This window comes from Haemorhous mexicanus, chromosome 1 (assembly GCF_027477595.1).
Source record: "Haemorhous mexicanus isolate bHaeMex1 chromosome 1, bHaeMex1.pri, whole genome shotgun sequence".
NCBI lineage: Eukaryota > Metazoa > Chordata > Aves > Passeriformes > Fringillidae > Haemorhous > Haemorhous mexicanus.
This window is the reverse complement of record NC_082341.1, coordinates 53,374,448-53,388,496: the sequence shown is the minus strand read 5'-3', so window position 1 is coordinate 53,388,496 and position 14,049 is coordinate 53,374,448. Positions and strand designations below refer to the sequence as shown.

Genomic DNA, 14,049 nt, shown 5'->3' with positions numbered 1-14,049 from the left:
TATTAATGACTACAGTATTATTTTAATGGTTGCTGCTTAGCAACATATGGTAAAAGGGGCTGGATAAGCTTTTCTGTTACAGACAACAAATTTATTGATGGCTTCACTGACATTGCTCTAGAAATGCAGAAAGAAAAAGATATTTTAAAAATCACCCCATTAATGGTAATAATTTATACTTTCACAAAATAATCTTGTAGATTTAACAGCATGACCAACTGCCAGGATACTTTTCAGAAAAGTATGTTTTTCTTTTATGTTTTTAATTTCTAAAAAATTAGAATAACATTTCTAAAGAAAATGCATGCTCCTTTTAAGGAAGTGCATGTACTCTGAAGAACTCTCAATATTCAGAAAGGGCTGACAGAGTCCTCCTCAGTAACAGCAGCTGAAACATGAAACCTTTGGGGCAAGAACCCCAAGGAACAACACACACCAAGAACCAGAAGACATTGTTCCAGAGATTGCAATAGGCTGACAGAGTTATGCCTGACTTGAGCACAATGTATGGAGAAATGATGAACAAAACAGCCCTACTAGTCTGGAACTATACAGGTGTTTAGCATGAACCAAGCCAGAAATAATGGTATAGCCTATCATCAACAAGCACTCTTAGCTAACTGCCCATAGGCTCAGGACTATTTTAAGTTATGAGGTTTCTATTTCAGAGTTGATTCCTGTTATGTTATAAACACAAACAGCAAGCATGAAGTTGTGGACATGCCCTGCTGTGTTGCTGCAGAGGAGAGGAGTCTGGATTTTCTTCTTCACGTTAGGTCCTGCAAGCACAAAGACTCTGACTCTCTTCAGCTGCACAAACAGAGATCCTACCTTATTAGACAAACACAAGGCTAAACCATCTATCGGACCAAAATAATGGTTTTAGACTTTTATTACCTTTTTTTTTACTTTTTGGTGAGTACTTTAAATGCAGAAACACATCAACAAAGATGGAGAATTTAACAAAATGAGGTAACTCCCATCTCCAGCAATACTCTTAATAAAATTCTCCAATCATAGTATCACTTTTTTTCTAGGTAGTGGATTGAGCCTGGCTGGATTCCAGGCACCCAGCTAAGTCACTCTCTCACTCCCCTCCACAGCTGAACAGAGGAGACAAAATATAACAAAGGCTTCATGAGTTAAGAGCCAGGAGACATCACTCACCAAATACTTCCATGGGAATAACAGGCTCAAATTAGACATATTAATTAGATTTACTATAAACAAAATTAGAGCAGGATAATGAGAACTAAAACCTTAAAAACACCTTCCCCCAACCCCTCCCTCCTTCCTAGCTTTGCCTCTTTTCCCAGCAGTGCAAGGAGACAAGGAATGGCGGTTATGGTCACTTCAATCCCTGTGGCTTCACCCGCTGCTTAGGGAGAGGAGTAGTTCTCCTGCTCCACTGTGGAGTTCCCCTCATAGCAGACAGTTCTCCACAAACTTCTGCAATGTAAGTACATCTCACAGGCAATAGTTGTCCCCAGACTGCTGTAGTATGGGTCACTCTTCCACAGAGTTCAAGTCCTTCAAGGACAGGCTGCACAAGTGGGGGATCTCCATGGGCCCCCCATGGGGTCACAAACTCCTCTCAGGTATTCAATTGCTCTGTTGTGTTCCTCTTCCACACCAGGTCTGCATCTCTGTGGTCCTCCACGGGTTGCAGACGTACAGCCACTTCACCATGGTCTTCACCATGGGCTGCAGAGGAATCTCAGCTCCAATGCCTGATCACCTCCTCCCCTTCCTTCTCCACTGACCTTGGAGTCTGCATAGTTGTTCCTCTCACCTATTCTCGCCCTCCTTTTCTCTGGCCACAATTACAGCTGCTCAACAACTTTTCTTTTTCTTTCTTCTTAAATGCGTTATCAAAGAACCACTACAACAATTTCTAATTGGCCCAGCCTTCACAGCAGCCCAACCATCTTTGGCACCTCCAGAGACTGGCTCTGCTGGACATGAAGGAAGTTTTCAGCAGCTTCTCACAGAAGCCACCCATGTAGCCCCCCACTACCAAAACCCAGGCCATGTAAACCCAATATAATATCCCCACATTAATTTGTTCTGGACAGAAATCACAGGCAGAAAGCACATCTGTACTTGAGACTAGACATCTATTTTTAAGTTGGTGCTATATACAGAAAAGGGGAAAAGAGCACTGTTGACCTCAGAAAAACAGTAATTCAACACTGATAAAAAAGTGAAACTCAAAAAAAGCCCAGTCTTGGGAAGCTGAAGAAATACAGACCTTGCCAACCATTTCCCTGAAGGAAATACACTAAGTGATATAAATGCCCAAAGTTCTTGGGAAAATGGACAATAGCCAATAAAAAACACCAAGTTAGATGGGAGTGTTGATCTGCTCTAGAGTAAGAAATCTCTACAGGTCTTGACAGGCTGCATCCATCTAGGAGGCCAATTGTAGGAGATTCAGCAAGGTGAAATGCCAGGTACTTGCACCTGGATCACAACAACCTCATTAAATGCTAAAGGCTTGGGGATCAGTAGCTGGAAAGATGCCTGGCAGAAAAAGCACATAGGGGTGCCTGTTGTAAGATGTCGGAACTTGAGCCAGCAGCGTGGCCAATAAGGTCAGTGACATCCTGGCCTTTATCAGGAACAGTGCAGCCAGTAGGACATGGGAAGTGATCATCCCCCTGCATTTGAAACTGCTGAGGATGTACCTTGAGTACTGTGTTCATTTTTGGACCCCTTACTACAAGACATTGAGGTGATCAAGCATACCCAGAGAAAGGCAACAAAACTGTGTGAAGGGACCAGAGTACAACTCTTAAAAAAGAGTGGCTAATGGGACTGGGGTTATTTAGACTGGAGAAATGGAGCCTTTGGTGGGACCTTATAACTTCCTACAACTGCCTGAAAAGAGGCTGTAACCATATGGGGGTCAGATTCCTTGCACAAGTAGCAAGTGACAGGATGAGATGAAACGGTCTCAAGTTGAGCCAGGGGAGGTTTGAATTGTATATTAGGGAAATCTTCTTCACTGAAATTGTGGTCAGGCATCAGAACAAGCTGCCCAGGAAAGTGACAGAATGATCACCCCAGAAGTGTTCAAAAAAGATGTGGCACTTGGGTATAGTGGTTTAGTGGTGAACTTGTTGAAGCTGGATTAACAGTTCATCTTGTTCTTAGTGTTTTTTTTCAACCTAAACTATTCTACAATATGAAAAAAGGCCAGTAAATATTTAAGTTAACCCTGAATGCTGCATGCAGACCTTCTCCTCTTACTTATGTTTCTCTTTTTTCTGGTGTTGTTCTTTCTGTTATTTATCTCTAGCCTTTTATTCTTTCCTTCACTGAACTTAAAAACAGAGGAAAAAAAAGACCAGTACCTCACCTGATTTTCATAAAACTGTTCTGTTAGTCTGCAAACTATTGCTCAAGACACTAACCTTTATGTTGTAAAAAAATCTGAAAATTTAAATCTAGTTAAAGGATATAACAAGTTAATGACCAGTTATAAACATTAGTTGTATAATAAAAAAAATATGTGTAGACTCAATATAGTCTTAAAATTAACAAGAATAAAAAGATATCTAGAAGAAATGCAAAAACACGTATACATTTTTAGAATTATGCAGAAACTCATTCAAAAGTAATGTGTTTGTCACTATTTATCTCTAATGGATAAGCTGAAATATAATGACCTTAAACCTACCTCAGCCTTATTGGTGCTATAAAGAAAAAAGTAGGAGGGTAACACATAAGTTGAGTAGAGATACACTTTCTGACAACAATCAAGCAAAGATTCTGCCATCCCCTGGGATCATTCTTCAGTTGCCCATCTGACCCCAGCTCCTGCAGAGGTTTCAGAAATCCTACAAGAACATATAACTTCAAATGTGCAGTTCCCACTTACGGTTCTGGGGCAGAGGGCTTATCTCCTAGAAACCAGAGAGCTCCTGGTGAAAGAAATTTATGTGAATAGCAAGTCAGTACTGTCATTTCTTGCAGGCAGTTTAGCAGCAAAACCACACTCCTAAATTAGGAAACTGAGAAGAGTCTGAGGAGCCAAATGTGGTTTTGTGGATTTACATATTCCTCTAAGGGACACGGGAGGACCTACAGGGCATGGCAAGCCTTTAGCAGGCACCTTGAACTGATCCCCATTACATCACATGCATAATTAACGTCTCTCTCAGCTGTCCTACATTGTTCACTTTCGTGAAGAACATCTCTTCCTTTTTACAGCATGATATTTAAGGAAACAGACTTCAACAGAATTGCCATGATTCTACTTCTAATCTTTCCTGAAGAAGAGATTTCATAAATACTTCATTAGACATACAATAGTGTAATATTACAAATGATAATGAGGCAGAGTAGAAATTTTCAGGGTAGAAATCCATTTTGATTTAGGTGAAATGTACATCTTTGAGTTAAGTCTGTAGCTTGCTGTTTAGTCTGACTGCCTGTTATCTCGAAGAGCTGAAGGACAAGAGATAAGGGGGAAGGAGAGAAGCAGACGGAGCAGGGCAATCTGACAGCAGGAGTTCTTTCTGAAGAATTAGTAGCAATTGTTGCTGAAATCAGTGGAATGAATATGTATGAACCTATTGTGAAATTGTATGCATATGTATTTGAGAGGGAGATAAAAAGGGACCTGAAGTTCCCAGAGGTCATTTTAGGGGAACGATTCCCACATGCGTCCAGCGCTGTAATAAACATACCTTTATAACTTTCACAAAAGTTGTGGAGTTTTGATTATCTCCGCAAAACAATAAACACAAAGGGTGTAGCAGAGCTGAGATAACTTTCTTGTCTCCATAAGGAGGCAACAGGTTTTTTGTGTCAGGAATTTAGTACACCCTGCCAGAAATACAGGCACTAGTGTTTTTTTCCTTTTATATTTACACCAGACCTTTACCAAATTAAACATATTGAGGTTAACCCATCTTCTCTTCCACTCCTAGCCTTCAGATGTCTTTTACTTGAAAATTTAAGGGTAATACTTGAAGAGATAGAACCATTTCATTTTCTTCCCTCACTTTCTCCACACTTCCATCAAAACATATAAATATTTGAGAATTTTCCAGCATCAAGTATGTGCCATTTTTGCTATCTAAATTTAGAAGTGGTAGGCAAAACAAATTTGAAATTATACCCTCCATCTTTCTGGTTTTGGTAAGACCACATATTTATGAGAAGGTTGTACTTAGACAGGGAAGAGTTGAATAAGTCACTAAGCATACCTATCATGGAACTGGGGTGGTACTTTCATCAGAATGAGAGCAAGATGTGTAGTCACATGAAACAGCCCCCATGAAGGTTTCATGGGTAGGCTGAATGCCCTCAAAAGTAAGACAAATATGTTGAATAGACATGACCTGCAGCTGGCCATTTTTCAAATAACGTCATCATGACTTTCAGGCCCTTGCAGCATGCACAACTGTATCCCACCTGCTTTGGGCATCCTGTGAGCAGCCCCACCAGATATAGGGCTGCTCAAGATCAGTGCTTTGAATAGAAAAAGAACAGCTATGGAAAAAGGACCTGGAATGTTCGAATATCATTTTCAAGACTCCCAACTGTCCCTATGTCTGGCATCACCTACATCTTGCTGTGACCCTCCTCTTCTAATAGAGGATTTAGCTTGTTCACCCTCCCCATGCAAAAAGAGATAGATATGACAGTGTACATATTCCCAAGAACTGACTAGAAAACACTATAATGAGCAACAGAAGCAAAACTGTAACAGGAATTTAAGATGTTATTTAAGAACATGGAAATGTATGGGGCTTTACACAATAACAATGATTCAACTGCTCTTTTTTACACATCAACTTTCCATTATTAAACATTAAAGTAGAGGCTAACAGCTGAGAGAAAAGCAAAAAGCAACATGGCCTGACAAAGAAGGTATCCACTGAAGGAACAAGGAGCCCATGCCTTCTCTTGCTGCAACCCACACAGTCCAATAACAGAGCGGTAACTGTATATCATGAGGGCTGAGGGTAGATTCACAAAAGCTACCTTTGGCATAATGAACATAATTATTCATAATCAAGAGGGAAGGAGAAGGTTCCTCCTGCCGACAAACAGGAGCAAGGAGGAGAAACTTAATGTAGCTCTTGGTGGACAACAAGCTGTCAAGGAACTAGCAGTGTGCCCTTGTGGCAAAGAAGGCCAATGGCATCCTGAGATACATTAGAAAGAGCATTACCAGCAGGTTGAGGGGGGTGATCCTGCCCCTCAACTCAGCCCTGGTGAGGCCACATCTGAAGTGCTGGGTCCAGTTCTGAGCTGCTCAGAACAAGAGACATAAGGATCCTGAAGTGGGTCCAGTGGCAGGCAACAAAGATGATTAAGGGACTGGAGCATCTCTCTTAAAACAATGGTGTTCTAGATTGCAAGGCAAGATGTATTCTATTACCACCTGTATGGCAGTTGTCTGGTGTCAAGTGGGCAATTCTCCTTATCTCTCTCTCTCTGAGTGATCATAAACTCTCCTCCCTAAGCAGGGGACATCTGCTGATAAGAAGCTATTGAATGTCACTGCATGACGACTGATAAGAATTATAACATCCCATTGTGAGCTCCTCTGCCCAGAGGGAGGAGCCAAGCATTGCTACCCAGATATAATCTGGAGGTTCTGAAAACACCAGCACGGCTTCCCACTGGATTCCCCAGAGGAACAGCAGCTGCTTCTACTTCCAGAGATCTGCGGAAGAAGAATACACCCTTTTTCTACAGGACCCCCCCCGCTCCAACAGAACCACATCTGACACTTCAGGAGGACTACAGCCACTTTTCCAACTGGGTGTCAGGTTGAGTTCTGACTCTGTCAGTGTTATTCTAATGTATTGCATTGTTTTATTTTATCCTTTTATTTTTTCCTTCCCTATTAAAGAGCTGTTATTTCCTGCTCCCATATATGTTGCCTGAGAGCCCCTTAACTTAAAATTCATAGCAATTCAGAGGGTGGGGAGGGTTTGCATTCTCCATTTCAAGGGAGGCTCCTGCCTTCCTTAGCAGGCACCTGTCTTTCCAAATCAAGACAAACAGGGTTCGAGAGCTGGGCCTGTTCAGAGTTGAGAAGAGATGACTGAGAAGAGACCTCATTAATATATATAAGCATCTGAAGGGAGGGTGTCAAGAGAATGGAACTGATGCCTTAAGTTTTAGCTTTCATATTTTTCAGATGCTGGACTGCCTTTGTGTATAAATCTTCATATGAACTTCTTCATATGAACTTCATATGAAGTGTTACTAAGCTCTCTTCACAGCTTAGTTAGACAAAACAATCCTTTTCCAACCTAAGAATCAAAGACACTGTTGCATTTTCCGGCCCAAAAAGTGTAAACAATGGCAAATTGAAGAGCGCAAACCAGGAGGATGGGACTTTATAACCTGAAGCTGTAATTGGACAGTTGATCCCAATATGTTAATGGACCAAAACTTATAAAAGTGTGAAAACTAGTGACCAATCATCCATATTGTGTCCATCTTGGGTCCATCTTGGGTAGAACCACAACCGAGCTCTTGTACTACCCAAGGTATATCCTTTGAAGGCCTTTTAATAAATACCTACTTTATTCCTTTAACTCTGTCTAGGTTCTGCTCCAGGTCAGCCTCCCAAGGCATCAGAACAAAAGCTCTTATTTGTGATGCCAAGTAATAGGAGAAAAGGCAACAGGCAGAAACTAATGCACAGGACATTTCCCTTGAATATGAGGAGTGCTGGTCACCACACACTGGAATAGACTGCCCAGAGACGTTGGTGAGTCTTTGTCACTGGAAATATTCAAGAACTGTCTGGATGCAATTCTGTCCAATGTCCTCCAGGATAACCATGCTTAAGCAGGGAGGTTGGACCAGATGACCTACTATTGCTCTTTCCAGCCTTACCCATTGTGTAGCTCTTCAAAGTGTGAAAAATGCATATTATATGATTGGCTCTTTGCAAATATTAAAATGAATACTATATATGTTATGTTGGAAAATTATGCTGTATTAATCTCTTTTAAGTAGTGCTGTATTAATGTCTTTTAAATAGTGCGGTTAATATAGTTTTTAGGCTATAGCATAATATAGAAATAGAAACTATGTGATGTAAGATACTTTTTGTATCTAGCTCAAGGAATGGATAAGATAATCAAGAAGTTCTTTGCATAGAGATAACAGCAACAAGACACCAAGATCCCAAGAGAAGAATGATTGCCTCCTTATCAGGAAGACCCAGACTTTGAGAGACCAAGGTGATTGCTTTATAAGATGGGGGGGAAGATGAAATTAAGCAGAAACACTTCTAGTTTGAAAGGGAATGTTTGAATTGTGTATGAGATATATGAATATGCAATAGGCTATTGCTTTTAAGGGTTAATCCTTTGTTAATCCGCAGTGTGCTTTTGTGGCAGAATGCAAAAGCACCCGGACATTCGTAATTCTTTGCTTTTATTGGCTTTTATGGTACTAACTCTGATTATCCAAATTCTTATTGTCCTAGTTTTTATTACTATTTTCATTGCTATTAAATGGCCTAAATTTTAACACAAGTGAATGGAGTTTTCACAAAAGCATTCTCTATAAGAACTCCTGCCTCTCCTCCTGCTGATTATAGTTGGAGACCTGAAAGGCTTGCCTTTCCTTCATAGTTTACCAAAAACTTATTACTGGTTTCAGACTTTTGTTTCATCTTAGGCTAAATTTTGCTGCAACTTTTAAGAGAATTGCAGAGAACTTTTCTACAACCACACTAGGAACATGGAGGCAAGCAAAGATCAAAACATGTTCAGTGACTTTTTCTGCCAGAAATCCCTTTAAGCAGAAAACTCCACAAACAGGAGGAGTGTAGAATATTCCCTCAGGCAAGACTTAAGATCCACCGACAGAGATTGTATTTCAGAGATTGCATCCCACACTACTGTTTCCATTTTCCTCTTTTTGCATCTCAGAGTCATTCAGCCACAACTTCCAAAAATTGGAATCTAATACTGACAGCAGTATTAAAGGAGGATCCCTTAGATCCTCTCCCTTCCCCATAAAACTAGGTTGTATTCAAAGGGAGACGAAGAAAAAAGCAACTCAGAAGGAGAAAAAAAGTGAGTATTGCTCAAAATAACACCAGTGATTCTCAGGAAAGTACTATGTTTTTCTAGTTCCTATGCATCAAACCCCAACTCCCTCTGTGTGTGTTTTCATGCTACAGCAGATTTACCTGAACTACCTTTAAATTTGGGAAATAGGCAAGTCCATCTGCAATGATACACTTCTCCCAAAACAGGCTCTAAATTCACTCAAGAGGCAGGAGAAATTAGTCCATTCTGAATGCAGCATAGGCATGGCTAAACCCAAGACACCAAGACTGTGGTGTTGGTGGTAATGCTATTCAAGATCACTATCAGTGATTTGGATTACTACATGCAACCATCCTTTGTGAATTTGTGGATGATATCATATTTGGGGGAGTAGGAGATAAGGCCATGAGTTTGGAATACATGGCTTATAAATGTCCCTTTCTATCAAAGTTTTTCTGTGAGTCTGGGATGTGGTATTTTCTGACTCCCCCATTGGAGGAGGAAATTAATGAATCTGACTCCATGAACTTAGAAGGCTAATTTATTATTTTATGATCTATATTATATTAAAGAATGCTATACTAAACCGTACGAAAGAATAGAGAAAGGATACCAGAAAGAAGGCTAAAAGATAATAATGAAAAACTCATGACTCCTTCCAGAGTCCCGACACAGCCTGACCATGATTGGTCATTAAGTCAAAACAATTCACACGTTGGATAAACAATCTCCAACCACATTCCAAAGCAGCAAAACACAGGAGAAGCAAATCAGATACCTATTGTTTTCCTTTTTTTCTGAGGCTTCTCAGCTTCCCAGGAGAGAAATCCTGGCGAAGGGATTTTTCCAGAAAATATGACAGTGACATCTGGGACACGCAGACCAAAACAGTGGGAGGAGTTTCCACTTCTAGTTGGGGCAGCTACCATCAGCATAGCTGCTATTTCTTGTCAAAATGAAAGCTGGCTGGACAAGCTACACCTAGCCTCTGATTCTTGTTTGCTATGTTGCAATTCTTTTTCACACAAGCAAGCTAACTGCATGATTTGAATATGTGGGAAACACTAGTTCTGTGCCTAATGACACTGGGACAATTGGCAGGCACATGTCACCATAAAGGCTGACCCCAGCAGCATCAGAGTGCTATTTGGTACCTCCCAGAAGTGGGTGTTGGCAAAAAGAAGTCATTAATTTCAGAATACCATTTGTCTAAATAGCAAGCCTTAAGACTCTTCTGAGCATTAAATGTTCATTGCTGCTCATTTATTCATATTATTCTTCAATCTTTCACAGCCTCTGTGAATTTTTTGGTATGGATAATTAAAAAGAGGTCAGCAACAGCAAAGGTGGAGAAACAGATCTGTAATCATAACACTATTTATGTGAGAAAGGAGGAATCATAAAATGTAACAAATTTAACTCAGCAAAAGTATTTTTGATCTTTTGATGTTATAAACTGTCATGAATAATCCAAGAGCATATTTGCTGCTCAGAAAATACTAAGAAATAAATTTGAGAAACATTCACTGTACCAAAATAAGCTAAGAGATGAGTACAAAAACATCTAGACTGAATAAAGCATGGAAGAATACATCATAATGTTGACAAAACATAATATGAACATCCCATCAAATGGAATGCAAGTTAATTTTCAGGATATGCTGTAATGTGCAATTTACAAATAATTTGTTTGAAAAAATCTGTCTCTTTTGCTACATCACATTACAAAAGTTGAGAAAAGAGGGAAAAGCATGGATTAAATCCTGCTACAATACACATTTAAATGTGTGATGCAGAGTGTATGCTAAGATTATTCAGAAGCTTTTCAATATCTTTTTTTTTCCTCAATGCAATATAGACAAGCAAGTTTATAACAGCATATATTGTTTTGCATGATGATTCAGAATACAGAAGGACTAAGCCCATGTTCAGAACTATTATCTTTTTTCCCAGGGGGCATAATTTTCACAATTCCAGAAAGCACTACTGTCCTGGTTTGAGAGGAAGTGAGTTTTTTGGGATGCTGTGGTCAAACCAATAGGTGCTCAGATTTGAATATTGGCACCTGGTGTGGCCACTGAGGACATGGGTACGCCTCTGAGAACACAGGAGGGTTAAAAGCTGAGAACTCCCAGGGGGAAGCTCTCTTGGGTTCCGTCTGTGAAAGAGAGAAACAGGTCAGACCTCCCCTGCCCGGCTCCGAGCTGGGCGGGGGAGGGGAAGCCACAAGGCCTGAGTGAGGTAGGCCGGGCCTGGGACAGAGAAAGGAGGTGAAGGCCCCTGCAGGATGGAAGGGTGGAGTAACCCTGAGAGACATCGGGCAGCCTCCCGCTGCCCCGCGCCAATAGAGAGAGAGAGATGGTGTCTATGCCTGTACCACCTTGAAATTTGATAGCGCGGCCAGCTGAGGAGAAGGGGGGGGTGTGGTGAGAAGGTGCCCGGCAGGGCCAGCCATGGGAGTTCTGGACAGGCAGAGCCTGAGACTTTTAACCCTTTTCTTGGATGATGAACCTTACAAATGCTGATCCTCCTGGATTTGAATGAGAAGAGAGATAGCGATAAGAGGAAATGAGCCACGACAGAAGTTGAGAAGAATTCTAGTTGGGAGGAGATGATGGAGTGGCTTTTGGCTGGACTTTTCTTGTATAGCCATGGACAGAACCATTTTTTTCCTGTGATGAAGAGACTGCATTTAGGGGGGAGGCAATGGCTTGGAGCCAAGAGAGTGCAGTGATGTGATGTGAATGAGTGCGTGAACAGAGACAATGGGTGAAGAGGGTGGTGGTGGTGCCCTCCGTCTTCAGGGAAGAAGAAGAAGATCTTTGTTCTCAAGACCCCTCGGCCCTAGAGGGTGAAACCTGGGGAGGACAGGTGTCCCAAAAGTGAGACACTGTGCTCTTTTTGGAACTGGGCAAAGCACCCTGTAAAAGGAAAACCCTAGAAGCAGCTCTGGTCCATGCGCAGTGGTGAGAGCACTGGGCATGAAAGGAAGATGTCATGATGGCAAAATGATCTCTGGGCGGTTCCATGTGTGACATGGAAACACAAGAGGTCTCAACTGTGTTTCCAGGGGAAGCCTATGGTACAAGAGGGACTCCTCTCTTCTTGATGAACTGAGAATTGATTATCTAAAGGGTGATGATGGACTGAGAGTTGATGAGCTAAAGGGTGGATGTATTGGAAATTTGGTGGGGGGGAGGAGGAAGAATGTTTTAGGAAGGTTTTCATTCCGAGTTCTGTGTGTGTTTCTCTTTATATATAGTTGTAGGTTAATAAAGTATTTTTTTCCCTTTTATTCCTAAGCTGGAGCCTGCTTTGCTCTATTTCTGATCACATCTCACAGCAGACACCAGGGAAAAAATATTTTCATAGGAGCGCTGGCATTGTGCCAGGGTCAAATCATGACAACTCTCTATTAAGCTGTTTGCTTATGAGTATTGTTAACTCACTGCATGGCTAATGAACATGCATTCTTGTCTAAAACAAAACTGAGAAAAATAGAGAATCAAATTAAGGAAGGAAAATTGTGTACCTAAGGTGACATGAGCCTGCCACTACTCTGAACCTAGGTAGGCCTTTTTCCCTCTTGGGTCCCTAGTGCAGAATCCACTGTAGAAAGCATCTAATATATTTGCAGTGATACTGTTTATTATAAGCACAGGTGTTGTTATTTCCCCAACTCTAACTACTTCTATTATCTGTGGTAAAGTCACCCAAACAACAGCCAGCTACCACATATGCCTTGTAGAATGCTGAAGACAGGGGTTGAAGACACAGATACAACAACCTTTGAGGTAAACAGCAGACAGCCAAAAGACCATCACAACAGCCAGCTTTTCACCAACCTGTTCAGCAGGTCTACTCTTCAACAAACATAACTGATGACTAGCTAGCTTTCCAAGCTGCATGTGTTTATACCCATGTCTCAGAAGAATGAGCTGTGGTCAGGTGTGATGGGAAGACTCTGGGCACAAAAGACTAATGCCAAGGAGAGAATGGTGAGCTGTGGTCCTAACCTTCCCAATGACATCTGCTCAGCACAGCACTCCTACTCTGTGTCCTCTCTGCAATGCCATATGTTGTAGGTTAGGTTTCTTTCCTTTTGTTCCTTTTAACTTATAGAAATTCTTCCCCCCCCCCCCCCCCACCCCGCCCCACCCCACCCCACCCCACCCCACCCCACATAACTTGCTAGGAAACACTAATGACAGAGTACTTAAGAAAAACAAAATAAGTGGACAAGCTCAGGGAAGGGGGCATCTGGTTTCGTCTGGTTTCGCTTCCCTTATCTGGGAGTTTCCCTCCGAAGGGCAGAGATACCATGACAATTCTCTCTCATCTTCAGAGGAGGACAGCCAGGCTGCTGCTTGGGGAAGGGAATTCACTGCTGCTGCCTGCTTCTTCTGCCATGGGTGAGCCTCTGCTTGAGAGAGCAGCCACTGAACTGGGACCTTATTAACACTTACCCCACCAAAAAAAGGGACAAAGGATCCTATCACCATCTGCTTAGGTGCCCGGGATCCTGAGTTCATTTCTCCCTGCCCTGCTGGGAGCTGAGCTGCTGCTGCCCTGCCCCCGCCACGTCTTCAGCACTGCTCCAAGTTTTTCGCTGCACTGTAGGCTCACACTGCCTGCCTGCTGAAACATCCTGACGTTCCAGCTGACTGCTTCCAAGAGTTTTGGTAGGGCACCAAGATCAACTGCCCCAGGGGTTTGCAAAGCAAAGCCTCTCTTCCATCTCTTCCCATCCTGGGCAAGCCGCCATAACCACGTGCTCCCTGAGCTCACACCACAACACCCCCTGCAGCCGCGGGGGAATCATCGCACCTGCCCTACCTACTGGGAGCCACCAGCACCCCTGCCGGCTGTGACTGTAACTGCACCAAAGGAGAAAGTGCCTGCAGCCGAGAAAGCTGTCACTAGGTTTGTGGTTTTGTTTGTTGTTAATGCCATAATTGTTCTTATTTGCTTTATTATACATAATAAACAGTAAAGAATTGTTATTCCT

General features: G+C 41.9%; 1 protein-coding gene across 3 annotated transcripts in view; it reads right to left on the bottom strand.

Annotated features, from left to right (window-relative positions):
* PDE1C (phosphodiesterase 1C) overlaps nucleotides 1–13,680 on the bottom strand; it is a 119,760-nt gene extending 106,080 nt beyond the window's left edge. For 2 of the 3 annotated variants that reach the window (XM_059849549.1, XM_059849539.1), the window contains exon 1: nucleotides 13,508–13,679. The gene's annotated coding sequence lies outside the window, so the exon portion shown is untranslated. Of the gene's footprint in view, nucleotides 1–13,507 lie in introns of all 3 variants that reach the window. The other variant, XM_059849530.1, reaches the window with a different exon arrangement.
* Nucleotides 13,681–14,049: the final 369 nt, after the last annotated feature.